The sequence below is a fragment of the Ostrinia nubilalis genome, chromosome 15 (genome assembly GCF_963855985.1).
Source record: "Ostrinia nubilalis chromosome 15, ilOstNubi1.1, whole genome shotgun sequence".
Lineage (NCBI taxonomy): Eukaryota > Metazoa > Arthropoda > Insecta > Lepidoptera > Crambidae > Ostrinia > Ostrinia nubilalis.
In genome coordinates this window covers 8710663-8722909 of record NC_087102.1, presented here as the reverse complement: position 1 = coordinate 8722909, position 12247 = coordinate 8710663, and the positions used below count along the sequence as shown (strand labels likewise).

The window sequence follows — 12247 nt, the reverse complement described above, 5'->3', positions numbered from 1 at the left end:
AGCCGTATCGCGCGCCCTCTACCAGAGTCTCTGTGTGCCGTGAACTCGGTGAATGCCGTCATTCATCACGATATTGCCATTTTAGTTTAGTCAAAGAAGCGTTTTTGCTAATGAAAGAACACACGTAATCAGTTGTTTATAGGATGCAAACATCACAGTAAAATTATATTCGAAGTGGTTTTCCTTAACTATGAACCGAATCTACTTTCATAAATAAATTAACGCATGCTGGGCTTAACTACAATAAAATAGAAGGCCATATTATGGAGTAACAGACTCATGCATATGCGTGAAGTAATCAGTCAAAAGGTATCAAATAAATCGGCAGTTGAATGAGTATATTGAGTATGCTCTTCGCCCCTCCATTGAAATAGACCAAACGGATCGGTCAGTAGACGGTCAGCCTCCGCTTTGTGACCAAATTGCAAGCGGCGAATTGAGTTAGTCCCGCATCGCGCTGCCGCCGCACGCGCCCTTTGTCCCTTCATCACGCTCCAAATTGCCAGTTTAGTTCCAGGGGGCGCTGCGGGCGCACAAGAAAAACCATACCCACATACTAGTTTTGTTGGAGTTCGTTACGGACCTCGTTTGCGTACACGATAGAGTTCGGAGAAAATAAATTTTTAGAACTCTCCACACTCATTTAAATATGTAGAGTCTCGCATGTCTGCCCGCGTTAGTCCTTTTACAGACATTCCGACGAACAACTGCGAAAATATTCTGAACGTATAATGATATTTATTCAAATTACTTTCATCGGATGGGGAAGAATGATGAGGTCCATAATGCATTAGGCATTACAGTAGACAGCACTCCAGACTTGAAATCATTGTAAAATAGCTTCTATTACATTAATATAAGATGCTACAGTATTTAGTTTGATGAACCGTCGTCTGTCTATTACTATGTATATGGCTCTTGCTGTTGTTGCCAAGTATCACTCGTATTAATTTGGTACAAAATGTAATATCGCACCGGATTAATATCTGATAACATAACCACAGCAAATGAAAAGCAATTAATACGAAATAACGCTTGTTGGGGTGTATTTCAGTATCACAATCGGGCAGACAGGCTGTTAATTGAATCATTTCACAAATTCAAAGCATCCAAAGCACGCTATTGAAACGGTCGGACTAGTACAAACGTTTAGATTTATTCGGCAAACACGTTGTTTTGGTACTAGCCGTGTTAATGACAGCGATTTGTGCCGACACAACTCTATTATTTAAATAAATCAATGTAAAGTAATATAGTGCAAAGTTTAACAATGTAAAATAATATCAGTCGAATTGCGTTCAATCGTTACATTAATTTATTTGTTTAGATCGTGAATGTTTTCTGATCTGCGACCATTTATACACAGTTGTTACAATGTTTCTGGTGCCTCACAAATACGTGATAGATGCTACTACCGCACGTACTGACACAGCCCCCTTCGAAAATGAAAAACCAATGTGAGAGTTCATAAGAATTCATTTATAGCTTCAGCCAGTCGTTTCAGTTTTTCACAGATATTCTTTAGTAAAACGTAAAATGATCAGCGGAATCAGTGTAGCCGTTCTTGATGACAATAAAATGTGTGGCAATTGTATTTTTTATATAAATTGTAATTGATACTAATCTAACGCATTTAACGAGATAGGCTCTGATTTGAATAGCAAAACGTGTTTTTTCGTTCCACTTACCAACCTCTTCCATTATTTGGTATTGCATTTTTCCGACCATTTTCAATATTTGCGTACCGCCAAAGGTCGCGTGATCCGGGTCGGGCGATCAGGGTGTAACACGGGTAAACTCGATTCTGACCCGACCACAATTTGGCGGGAAACATTTTATTTTCTACATTTCCACTTCGCTTCCGACCGGTACACTTTATTTTTAAGGTGATTTTAGTAGAGAAACTAAATTATTTTTTAAACAGTAAATTAAATGTTTGAACTTTTATTAAATACAAAAAAGAAGAGAAAAGAGTATTTAAATTGTTTAATGCACCGTGTTTTGTTTAAGAGAAAAGGAATATAAGAAAAATCCTCTCTTGCTTGCTTTGCTTTTCTTCTTACGTTCCTTTCAATAACAGTCTCTAACTAAAGTCAACCATGATTTTATTTTACGATAACTCATCCGGTAAAGGTTCTCAGAAACTCGATAAACCATGTTACCGTAATAAAGTTTATAAAAATAGCGTAAAGCACGCTATACTAGTCTTGGTCGAGCTATTTCCAGGTTGGTTCGCTGCCTCGGGCACGGAGTGTATGGCGTAAGTAACACAATTGCAACGAAATAAAATGGCAATTTCCCACTCAGTCTGAGACAACCGCCGTAACTCGCAACTTTGGTGACCACAAGCTTTGAGTTTAGAGAGAATGTCTTGGTTCTTGAGATGGCAAAATACCCTAGTAGTTCTGCAATTTTGGAGTTTCAAGTACCAGTAATATTATTTCCTCTACGGATGTATGTAATAATAATTACATGACAGTTTCTGATTTTCAACCATCGTGTTTATCCTAATTAATAAAAAAAAAAGTTTTCCTAATTCTTTCCAGCATATCATTATTATTAGCTTGCATTAAAGCATATCTGTATTTATCAAGTACATGTAATGTAGTAAAATATAATATATTCACACGTACTTAGTAGGTATACTTAACCTTTTTCAAACAAAAAAGTGTATTTTTTATCACGTACCGTTCCCACAATCGCATCTGGCAACACTATTCCAGAATCGCGGAGGAAATTAAAACCCGTGGACGTTCGGTCGGATAATTGCGTTACTAAGGGGCGGTTTCAGCAACATATACACTGGACAGATCGTGCTGGGATTCCAGCCAGTAATACGTTTAAAACGCTTTTTCAATCGGATTCGTTTAATGTGAGCGTAGTGGGCGTACATTAATGCTACAGTGCTACGCCGTAGCCCGTAGATCTAAACAAGTATGTATGTAATGTATTGTAGAAACCTAAATACTTAGAATATGTAAAATATCTATCTTATAAACTACAGTAATGTTATTGGGTTAAAAACAGGGAAAATAAAAGTGCATACTTAATATTTCTTCAGTGCTACGCCGTAGCTCGTAGCTCTTAACAACCGTAAAAACGTACACGAAAATAAGAATACTAAAATAGCAATAAAATATTATGTCACCTATTGCGTCATATTATTTTTACGAATACATTAAACTTGGCAGGTATTTAACAACAATCACACTTGATATTAAGGCTGGGTTGCACCATCTTACTTCAACTTTGACAAACGTCAAAAATCTGTCAAACTCCATACAAAAAGCACCGGTTATCGTTATAGTCACCGTTAAAGTTAGGTGGTGCAACTCAGCCTAAGTGTAACAGTCTAGGGTGCTACATACCTGTTCCGTAAGTGCCTAAAAATTAAAATCACGGCCCCTTCACCGTATTGTTATGCACTTTAAAATGCAATATAAGTTTAATTGCTAATACCAACTTAATAGCCTACACAGCTTGAACCTGTCTCGAACAGCAGTTAACGTGAACTTCGGCTGGCCGTTAGGGTAATTGTCACACGTCCCAGGAAGGGCGGGGTGCTTATCAGATTATCGACTGCGCTGGTAGTTGTTGCTGAGAGCATGGTGCATTGTGACTTGCATACCTAAACAACTAACAATGGTTGCCAAACTTTTCACGGACACGTAAAACAATTTTTAATAAGGTAGGTATTTAACAAACTGCACCTGTTATGTGAACAGGAGCAAAATTTATAGTAATAGATGAAACCAACGTTATATCTAATTTCGCAATAAACCTATAAATATGCAGTTGCTTCCTGTAATGAATACTTGGAACTGTCGACAAAAATTGTGATATTTCGTAGACAAAATGTTGCTACGGCGTAGCTCGTAACTACATACCATCGAAACTATGTTGATTGGATATTTTTGCATAAAAATGCTGAATACTAGCATATTAAACGTTAAATCTATGTATCTCCAATAGTGAAAAATAACACTTTAAATACTCATTGAATCAACTAGCAAAGTCTCCAAAAACCTCATTTAAAATTGGGAGAGAATGCTTGCTCTTATTGAGTCCGAACTTTGTACTGGATCTTTCTAAGCAATATAGATTTAAATAAATAAATATATCAAAAGACGTTTACCCAAATCGAATGCAACTATCGGAGCGCTCCTCGCGGAGTGTGACGCGCATACCAAAGGAGCCTGATGCAATTCCACTGATGTATTCTAATCCTGGATAAACTAATTTTGGACATCAAAAGAAGAATGCTAATAGAATAGATCCTTATCCTTATATGCAGCGAATTGAGGAAAATTGCCTCTAGGCTAAGTTGCATCAACTTACTTTAACCGTAACTATGACAATAACCTATGCTTTTTGTATGGAGATTCACAGGTTTTTACGTTTGTTAAAGGTAGAGTAAGATGGTGCAACCCAGCCTTAGATTTTCTTGTGAAAATACCTCGTGCTATTTTGAAAACTAGTATCATTATTGCCTGGAATTGCAAGCATAAATACATTAACAGTAAACCCGTATGTTTATGGAGTTATGTTAATTTTGCCCAATAAACTTTGAATTGAAAATGGTAGAGGCAATAAAGAATGGGAAATACTGAAACAACTACCGCAGCTAGACATGATAGTAATCACAATAAAAGTTAGCTCAGTGAAACCTTTCATTCTCAGTAAGTATTATTGAAACTGACTTTTTCACATACGGTTGGCAAAGAAGATAATCCTATCATACTCGTAATCATATTTTGATATTCTTTATCATTTTTAGTGTTCCGCACAAGAAAAAGGGAACCGCTTTTTTCAGGTTAATATTCATATCAAATGTTTACCTTTTAGAGCAGTAAACATGATCCCACCAAAAACATTCTGTAAAAAACTAGCCAAGTCTCGATGGAGCTGCTTGTTTATCTCTAAAAAGTAATGAAATCTAGACAAAGTCGTGCCAAGTCTATGGTTCCTTACTGCGATTTCTTTATTATTATAGTTAATGTTGTGTGACTTGGCCATTGAAGGGTGACAAAACCAGGTGCTCCATGACACCATTGCACCAATCTGTCGCCAGAACCGCTACCCATTGACGATGGAAAATTGCCACTTGTAAAACGTTGATTCAGCAATAACCAGTCAATTGTAGGTTTAATAAAGCTGCGTATTTCAATAATACTTATGTATGATTATCTTAATAAAGATTGTTCAACGGCCAAGTCACAGAACATTAACTATAATAATAAAGAAATCGCAGTAAGGAACCATAGACTTGGCACGACTTTGTCTAGATTTCATTACTTTTTAGAGATAAACAAGCAGCTCCATCGAGACTTGGCTAGTTTTTTACAGAATGTTTTTGGTGGGATTTCACTTCTTTTTGTAGAAAGTTGCAAAATTATTTAACGTCGTCGTTTTATTTAGAAAGAAAGAAAGAAAGAAAGAAAAATTTTTATTTGGTCCAAAACAATTTATACAATTTTACAGTTCAAAGTATTTGTACATGTTTGAACCAAAATGGCATCCATCATCATTTTTTTTACGATTATTAAACACAAATAAGCTCAATGACCTTTAAAATGGACAACGAATCAGAATTGTTTTAATAACATAACCTTAGCGAACCTTACAATATAATAAACGAAATCAACGAAATGCAAATTACACAACATTCAACTTAATCGACGGGGGGCTCTAGAAAGGAAAGAAATCTGGACACCGCACCGCTTGCTAGTGCTAGCGCCATCTAGCGGTGAGCGATACAGGCGAACACCACGGTGCCGGAGTAGTATTGACTATGAATGTGGTGTTACTCCAGATCTTCGATTTTCCTAGTTTTTATAGTTTTCCCTTTATGTGGCCATTAAACCCTAACTCTGTACCAAATTTCAGCTCTCTGAGTTTATGGGAAGTACTAGTTCTATTTTGATGATCATCAGTGAGTGAGTGAGTGTCGTAAATGCGAAACTTTGCTTTCGCTTAACTTCGGAACTAAATGACTTACAGACTTGAAATTTTGGATTTTAAGTATGTGATTATAGCTTACTAGATGACGAAAATTTCTGCGTTCTGGTCTTATCCAGAGGTTCTCAAATAGGGGCCTGAAAATGCGGCGAAATGGTTCCAGTAAAGGATGGTACGGCAGTGTTTGCTTCGCGCTCGACTTGGCGGGGGCACTGCCGTGCCCCCAGATTAAAATACGATCATTTGTGTCATTTATTTCTTCTTGAATATCGTGTCGGCTTCTTGAATATTGATTCGTACCAATATTCTTACTTTTGTGGCAAGATTTTATTTCGTATTAAAATCTTACCGCAAAAGTAAGAGGGGTAAAATCCAAAATGTATGCGTTAGTCTGACTCGCACTTGACCGGGTTTGATCATTAATAACAAAATCGCAAAAGGCTTTATTGCGAAAGCGGCTGACAAGTGCCTAGTTTTGTAACTACAGCCGGGCATTGTGAGAAAGGAACTAGCGTCCAACTTTATTGTGCTTTTATTGTTCGTCTTTATGACCTTGTTGCTATTCACCGCCTAGCCACACACATAGTTCACGAAAACATCCTTGGCATTCGCAAGATGCGAAAAAACTTGGCTCTTGGCTATTTCAAGTGATTTTGTTCAAGTTTACGCGATCGGCTACTTGGCACGGCTTCAGCGTTTTTGTGAAAAGGAAAATGTAAATGCATGTCGCCGTGATTTTACAGCCATAACCTTCTGCATTTCAATGGACATATTTTATGTATCTGATATCACAAAGAGAGTATCACAAAGGAAATATCTTTCGTAGTTCAGAATTCTATTGTAGGGGAGACCGAGGAGAGTTGTGACATTGTGTCGATTTTTGGAAATCAATTTACTATCAGCTCGCGAATAGCGCGTATTTGTTAGCTCGAGACTTGGATTAAAAACGCGCACTGTTACGGAACTCGCAAGTAAGTACAAGAACACTCCTCTGTCACAATTTCTCCTTGGTCTCCCCTAGTAGGTTACTGAATTCTAAGTATCAATTCTATTTCGCATAACCCTGAGGCAAATCCATTTCTGCGAAATTGTCTATCATATGAACTTGGAACTGGCAAACTTCAGTACTACAATACTACCGAGTATTGATCAGCAACAATTAATTCTGGAACTATGCGATTGGAATACGGATTCCAAATTAGCATGCGAGATAGTGTATCATCAAACTTGTTCAAGCCATCAGCATATCACAGATATTATAATGACAGTACAAAGCTATGTAAACAAGCCAGCTAACTAATATTAGCTCATTTCGTATGCATAAACTTGCAATCGAGGGGGAAACTGAAGAGCTTTATCTATTCCATTATTATGAGTACGAAAGTAATTCAGATGTACGTTTGTAACTTTGTATTTCTCAAGTAAGGCCTATTATTCTTTAAAAATATATGTAGGATCGTTTCAAAATGATATTATTATACTAATGTTTCTTAATGTTAATATCGAATTACATTTCGAAGGCTTATTGCTCCTATGTTTAGTTGAGATCAACTTTTGTATATTTAAAAGAACTATCCGATGTGGTTGGAGGTAAAGTAAGTTGGAACTATTTTTTAAAAATACATACATAATTATGTACATACTTAGTTCTAAATTAGCTCCCTGGATTCAAACCCGCAACCCGTTGGATATAATTTTTTAGTTGGGTACTTTCTGAAACTACAAGTTTGATAGTAGTAGTAGTGGATAGTTTAGAGACTTTTTTTACTTCAAAAGAAGAAGAAAAATAGTATGACGTCACCCAAAATATCCTCAGACTTTATTATAGGAAAACTTATCTGATATAATTGTATTTTCCTCTCATACAGGGCCGTATACAAGGAAACGACATAGTTTTATCAGATTTTATTATATCCGGCTAATACAGAGTTTTATGGTCCGCGAAATTTTCTTATCTATGCCAGTATAACTAAATTGTGTGCATAGCAACATTTACTTTATAGCTATTTATATTTACGATATCCATAAGTCGTTATATTTATTCAACGAAGTATGTTGGCGCTGTTCCATTGATACTTAAGATTCTGAAACTCATTTTTCACGATACTATTGGAATGTAAACTTCAATAAATGACTTTTGCAAAATTTTTAACTATTTAATCACAAAACGAGAACATACATGGCCTAGTAAGCTCTATCTACCATAAGTTTGACAAGGACTTCTAAGAAGTACTATTAGTTCTTGGGCGTATTTAAGTATGCATCCAGCAACGGTTTACCTTACAGTTAACTGAATAAACTTTGGGAGGTTAAAGTAGTATGGTGGAGCTATTTCAAAAGCTACTAAGAGTTTGTAAAATTTTAAAAGATAAGAAAAAATTATCTCAAATAATGAGCTGAAAGGTTTTGAAATTCATAATTAGGAGTGACATCTCTCCCCCTACTTTATAAATAACACAGCTCTGTCCAAGCGAGTCACCGAATGAAATAATTACGAAACGCAAATGACAGCCTGCCAAAAAAAGTTTGGATTGGAGGAAAATATTCAGATTTTGCAAACGGCAGTGGGAATCAGCATTTGCTAGCGGCGAGCCGCCCGCCCTACGCCGGGGGCGCCGGGCTTAATGCACAAAGGGCGCCAAGTGGCGAGTGCAGCTCACTGGAGAAATGAAGGGACGGTGGGTTAAAATAAGTGACAGGGGTGATTACTTCGAATCTATTCATAAGTAAGCAATACAAAACAAATTTAACAAAGAATCCAACTAGTATTTAGCCCTAAAGATCTAAATACTTTATAGGTCATAGAAAATTACCTGTGAAATAGTCTTACGAATTCACGAGAGCGTAACTAACTTTGTTCCCTGTAATCTTCGACATTGAAAGTGATTGCAAGATTCATGCCCCTTTTCGCATAACGCCTGAACCGTATCTTAATCTTTTAGTTTTTTAAACTTTATTAGCAATTTTTCCAACAATTCTACTTCATATCTTTTTCATTCTCACCAAAAATACCGTTGTAAAATCAAAGTGCAGTTCAAAAATGTGCCATCAGCATTTCCAAATGGCACGCGTTAACACGTTGAGAGGCAGCACCGGCATCGCCTGCGGCGTGAAAGCCGGTCGGCGTCACCCCGGTACGAATGACAGCTCGGGTAGGGAGCTAGAATGACCCCGTTTGACGTTGAAATAAATGGGAACACGAAATAAACTTTTTAGGAGCCGTAAATAAATATTTACTTGCTATAAACATAAAATACTGCACTGTAAAAGACTACACGTTTCATGTAAAATCAAAGTGCAGCGTTAAAAAATGTGCTATCACCATTTCCAAATGGCACGCGCTAACACGTTGAGAGGCAGAACCGGCATCGCCTGCGGCGTGAAAGCCGGTCGGCGTCACCCCGGTACGAATGACAGCTCGGGAAGGGAGCTAGAATGACCCCGTTTGACGTTGAAATAAATGGGAACACGAAATAAACTTTTTACGAGCCCTAAACTAAATATTTACTTGCTATAAACATAAAATACTACACTACACACAACATGTTTCTTAACAATTTAAGTTGCGATGTAATAAAACAAGACTAACACAATAATAAAATAATATTTTATAGAAAATCTTAGCTTGCAATTTAAGTAGGTACACTTTGTAATTTAACGCAGAAAATGTACATTTAATTTTGTGTTTACTTAATTAAATACTTTAACAAAGAGTAAAACACTACCCACAGAATTATAATTAAATGAGATTTAAACTCTTTGTCCAATATTATGAAATCACTAATTAAATTGTTTTAGCAAAATATTAAAGAACAATGTTAAATGCGATGTTCACGTAAACATGCCTTCCCATTATCGAATTTTCCTACATAAAAACAAGTAGGCTAGAGGCTACACAATATTGGCCTTATTTTACTGTTGACTATTTTTTATTCGTAAACGAAAAAAGCAACGTGTTTATAAAAGTCTCCCCGGGCGTCCACACAAAGGCGCTAAGTAGGGGAAGCCCGGGCAGCGCGGATAAGTTAAGGAAAAACAAAAAAATAACACAGAAATACTGAACTTAGGAACAACCTTTATTTTTCATTTATGGCACATATAATCACAATTGCAATTGTAAAGTTAAAAGTAGCAAAATATAATATCTTCATACTTAATTATTACTTTTTCTAAACCTCTTCCATTATCCGCTTTACCCGACCCGGTCGGGTAAAGTGGATAAGCTACGTCGGGTATAGCATATTAGGCAGTAACTTCTGACAGTCATCGCAGAAATAACTGTCAAGTCCATCATAATAACGTACAATTTTAATGTGCCCAACGGTGGCACTCTGAGCATTGGATCCAGTCCTCTATGGGTGGATCCATTTTAATATCATTTTTTTGCATTTTATTGCTTGTTTGCTTTTAACTGGTGTAGAAGTTAATACCATTTACGTTTCTTATTTGTTTTACGTTTATACCTAAACACTATTCTGAAAAGAAAAGAAAAGAAAAATAAAATACAAGTTACTCAATACAAAGATAAGTTATCCGCTTTGCCCTATCCGCTTTGCCCAAAACGTGTATTTCTAAACATGCCTTTTCTTAACATTTCAATACCGGTTTAATGTAATACTAATATTACAAATATTACTAGAAAACATTGTTAATCTGCAAAACTAAATCGTTCTTGGGTTAGCTAACAGTAAAAACAAATGAAATGAGAACAAACCTGATCGAAAATCGTAAGAAGAACACACTAAACAATTTTTTTGTCACAAAAATAAACGAAAGGCACCAGTCGCTTTGAATCAACTGTCATGGCGTAGTCAGAGGGGTCACTCGCCTACGCAGCCGCTACTTGTAAAGCCATCTCTTATTGTGTTCCAGAAAAATCGCTTATCCGCTTTACCTGGGTTATTCGGTTTGCCCGGGCTTCCCCTAGTGAGTCTCGTACGGTTCACCGGGGAACAAAGGAAGCCATGGGATGGCAGAGTGGTGCATAAAAAGGGACTCAAATTGGACCGATTGATCAATCGGAAGCATAAACAATGCGATCACAAACAATTTACATAGTTGTGGCGCCGACTTGTGATTTGGTAGGTAATGTTCATTGACTGCAATGGGTTGACAAAAATATTTAGGTACTTTAAGAGTTTCTACAATTATTATTATGCTCCTAATATGCTGTAAAACTGTTATTATACAGTGGTAAATAATTATGCGCTTACTGCATTTTCACGTCCACCAAACTTTTCTTCTTCGTTCGTCGGTTGATTTAGGCGTAGAAGGTGAGGTTACATTTTGTCGCAAATATGTATAAAGGAGGTGAAATAGGGGATAGAAGTTTGAAGACTTTGAAGCCATCAACATAATTAATGGTAGTGATGCTGAGATGTAAGATTGATCATGCTTACCTACTTCATAAATCCACTCGTGTCTTAAACTGCCCTACTGTTGGTTTGATAGCGTTTAATAAAACTCCAACGCATATTCATTATTCCCAAGCCAAAGAGTGTTTGTTTAATAAATCGCTGTACTAAATACGGCGATTACTGAAGGCATAACTTCGCCGGGACAGGCAGATTTAATAGCGTATAATTCAATTGTTCCGGCCTGCCGGTGGACGGTGGAGCCGTCCTATCCGATTTGCAGCTTTAACAGTTCATGCTTTTGAAAACAGTTGCTTTTTTCTGGCCGGAGGGGTGTTCTGGGTTTTTGGGTAAACTAAGCCAGTTATGTAAATAGGACAACTGAATTTTGTTTAGCCCAAAAGTTTACTGTCAAAGAATGCCTTATGGCATAAGATTAAATAAATTAAAAAAGTGATGGAGACGCGACTGGAAATGCAAACAAAATCTATATAGATCATAGATACAGGTTACATGCTACAATAACTAGTCTTATGCAATACCTTAGACTTCTTTCAGATTGTCAGTGTTGTATCTTAATGGCAATGGTTTACTAAGTCAGTTTCCAAGAGAAAAGAAGATCAGAGGTGAAGACGATAAAGTCAGTTAAACAAAGCGTTTGACAGAATAATCGTACGTTATGAACTGTCAAATGATTACGATTGCTTTACACAATTCCACCTCAGACTGATTGTGTTAGAACGTTACAGTTTCCTCAAAATTATTTAAGTTTCAGATTCAATCGTACGTTTTTACTTGCAGTGCATTTTCATATTTTAGTTCAATAAAGCAAACTAGCCTCTAAAATAAGTTGCAAATGGGTAAATGAGCCTAAAACTGTGTGCTTTACGAACCGGCCCACTAACAATCGACATGGCCCGCTCAGCCGCGCGGTG

At 36.8% G+C, this 12247-nt stretch overlaps 1 long non-coding RNA gene across 1 annotated transcript; it reads right to left on the bottom strand.

The window, feature by feature from the left end:
• Positions 1–10097: 10097 nt before the first annotated feature.
• LOC135078489 (uncharacterized) lies at positions 10098–10854 on the bottom strand. The gene is made up of 2 exons (XR_010258629.1): positions 10673–10854; positions 10098–10433 (listed from the first exon to the last, which is right to left on the bottom strand). It is a non-coding gene; the product is annotated as an uncharacterized LOC135078489 (long non-coding RNA).
• Positions 10855–12247: the final 1393 nt, after the last annotated feature.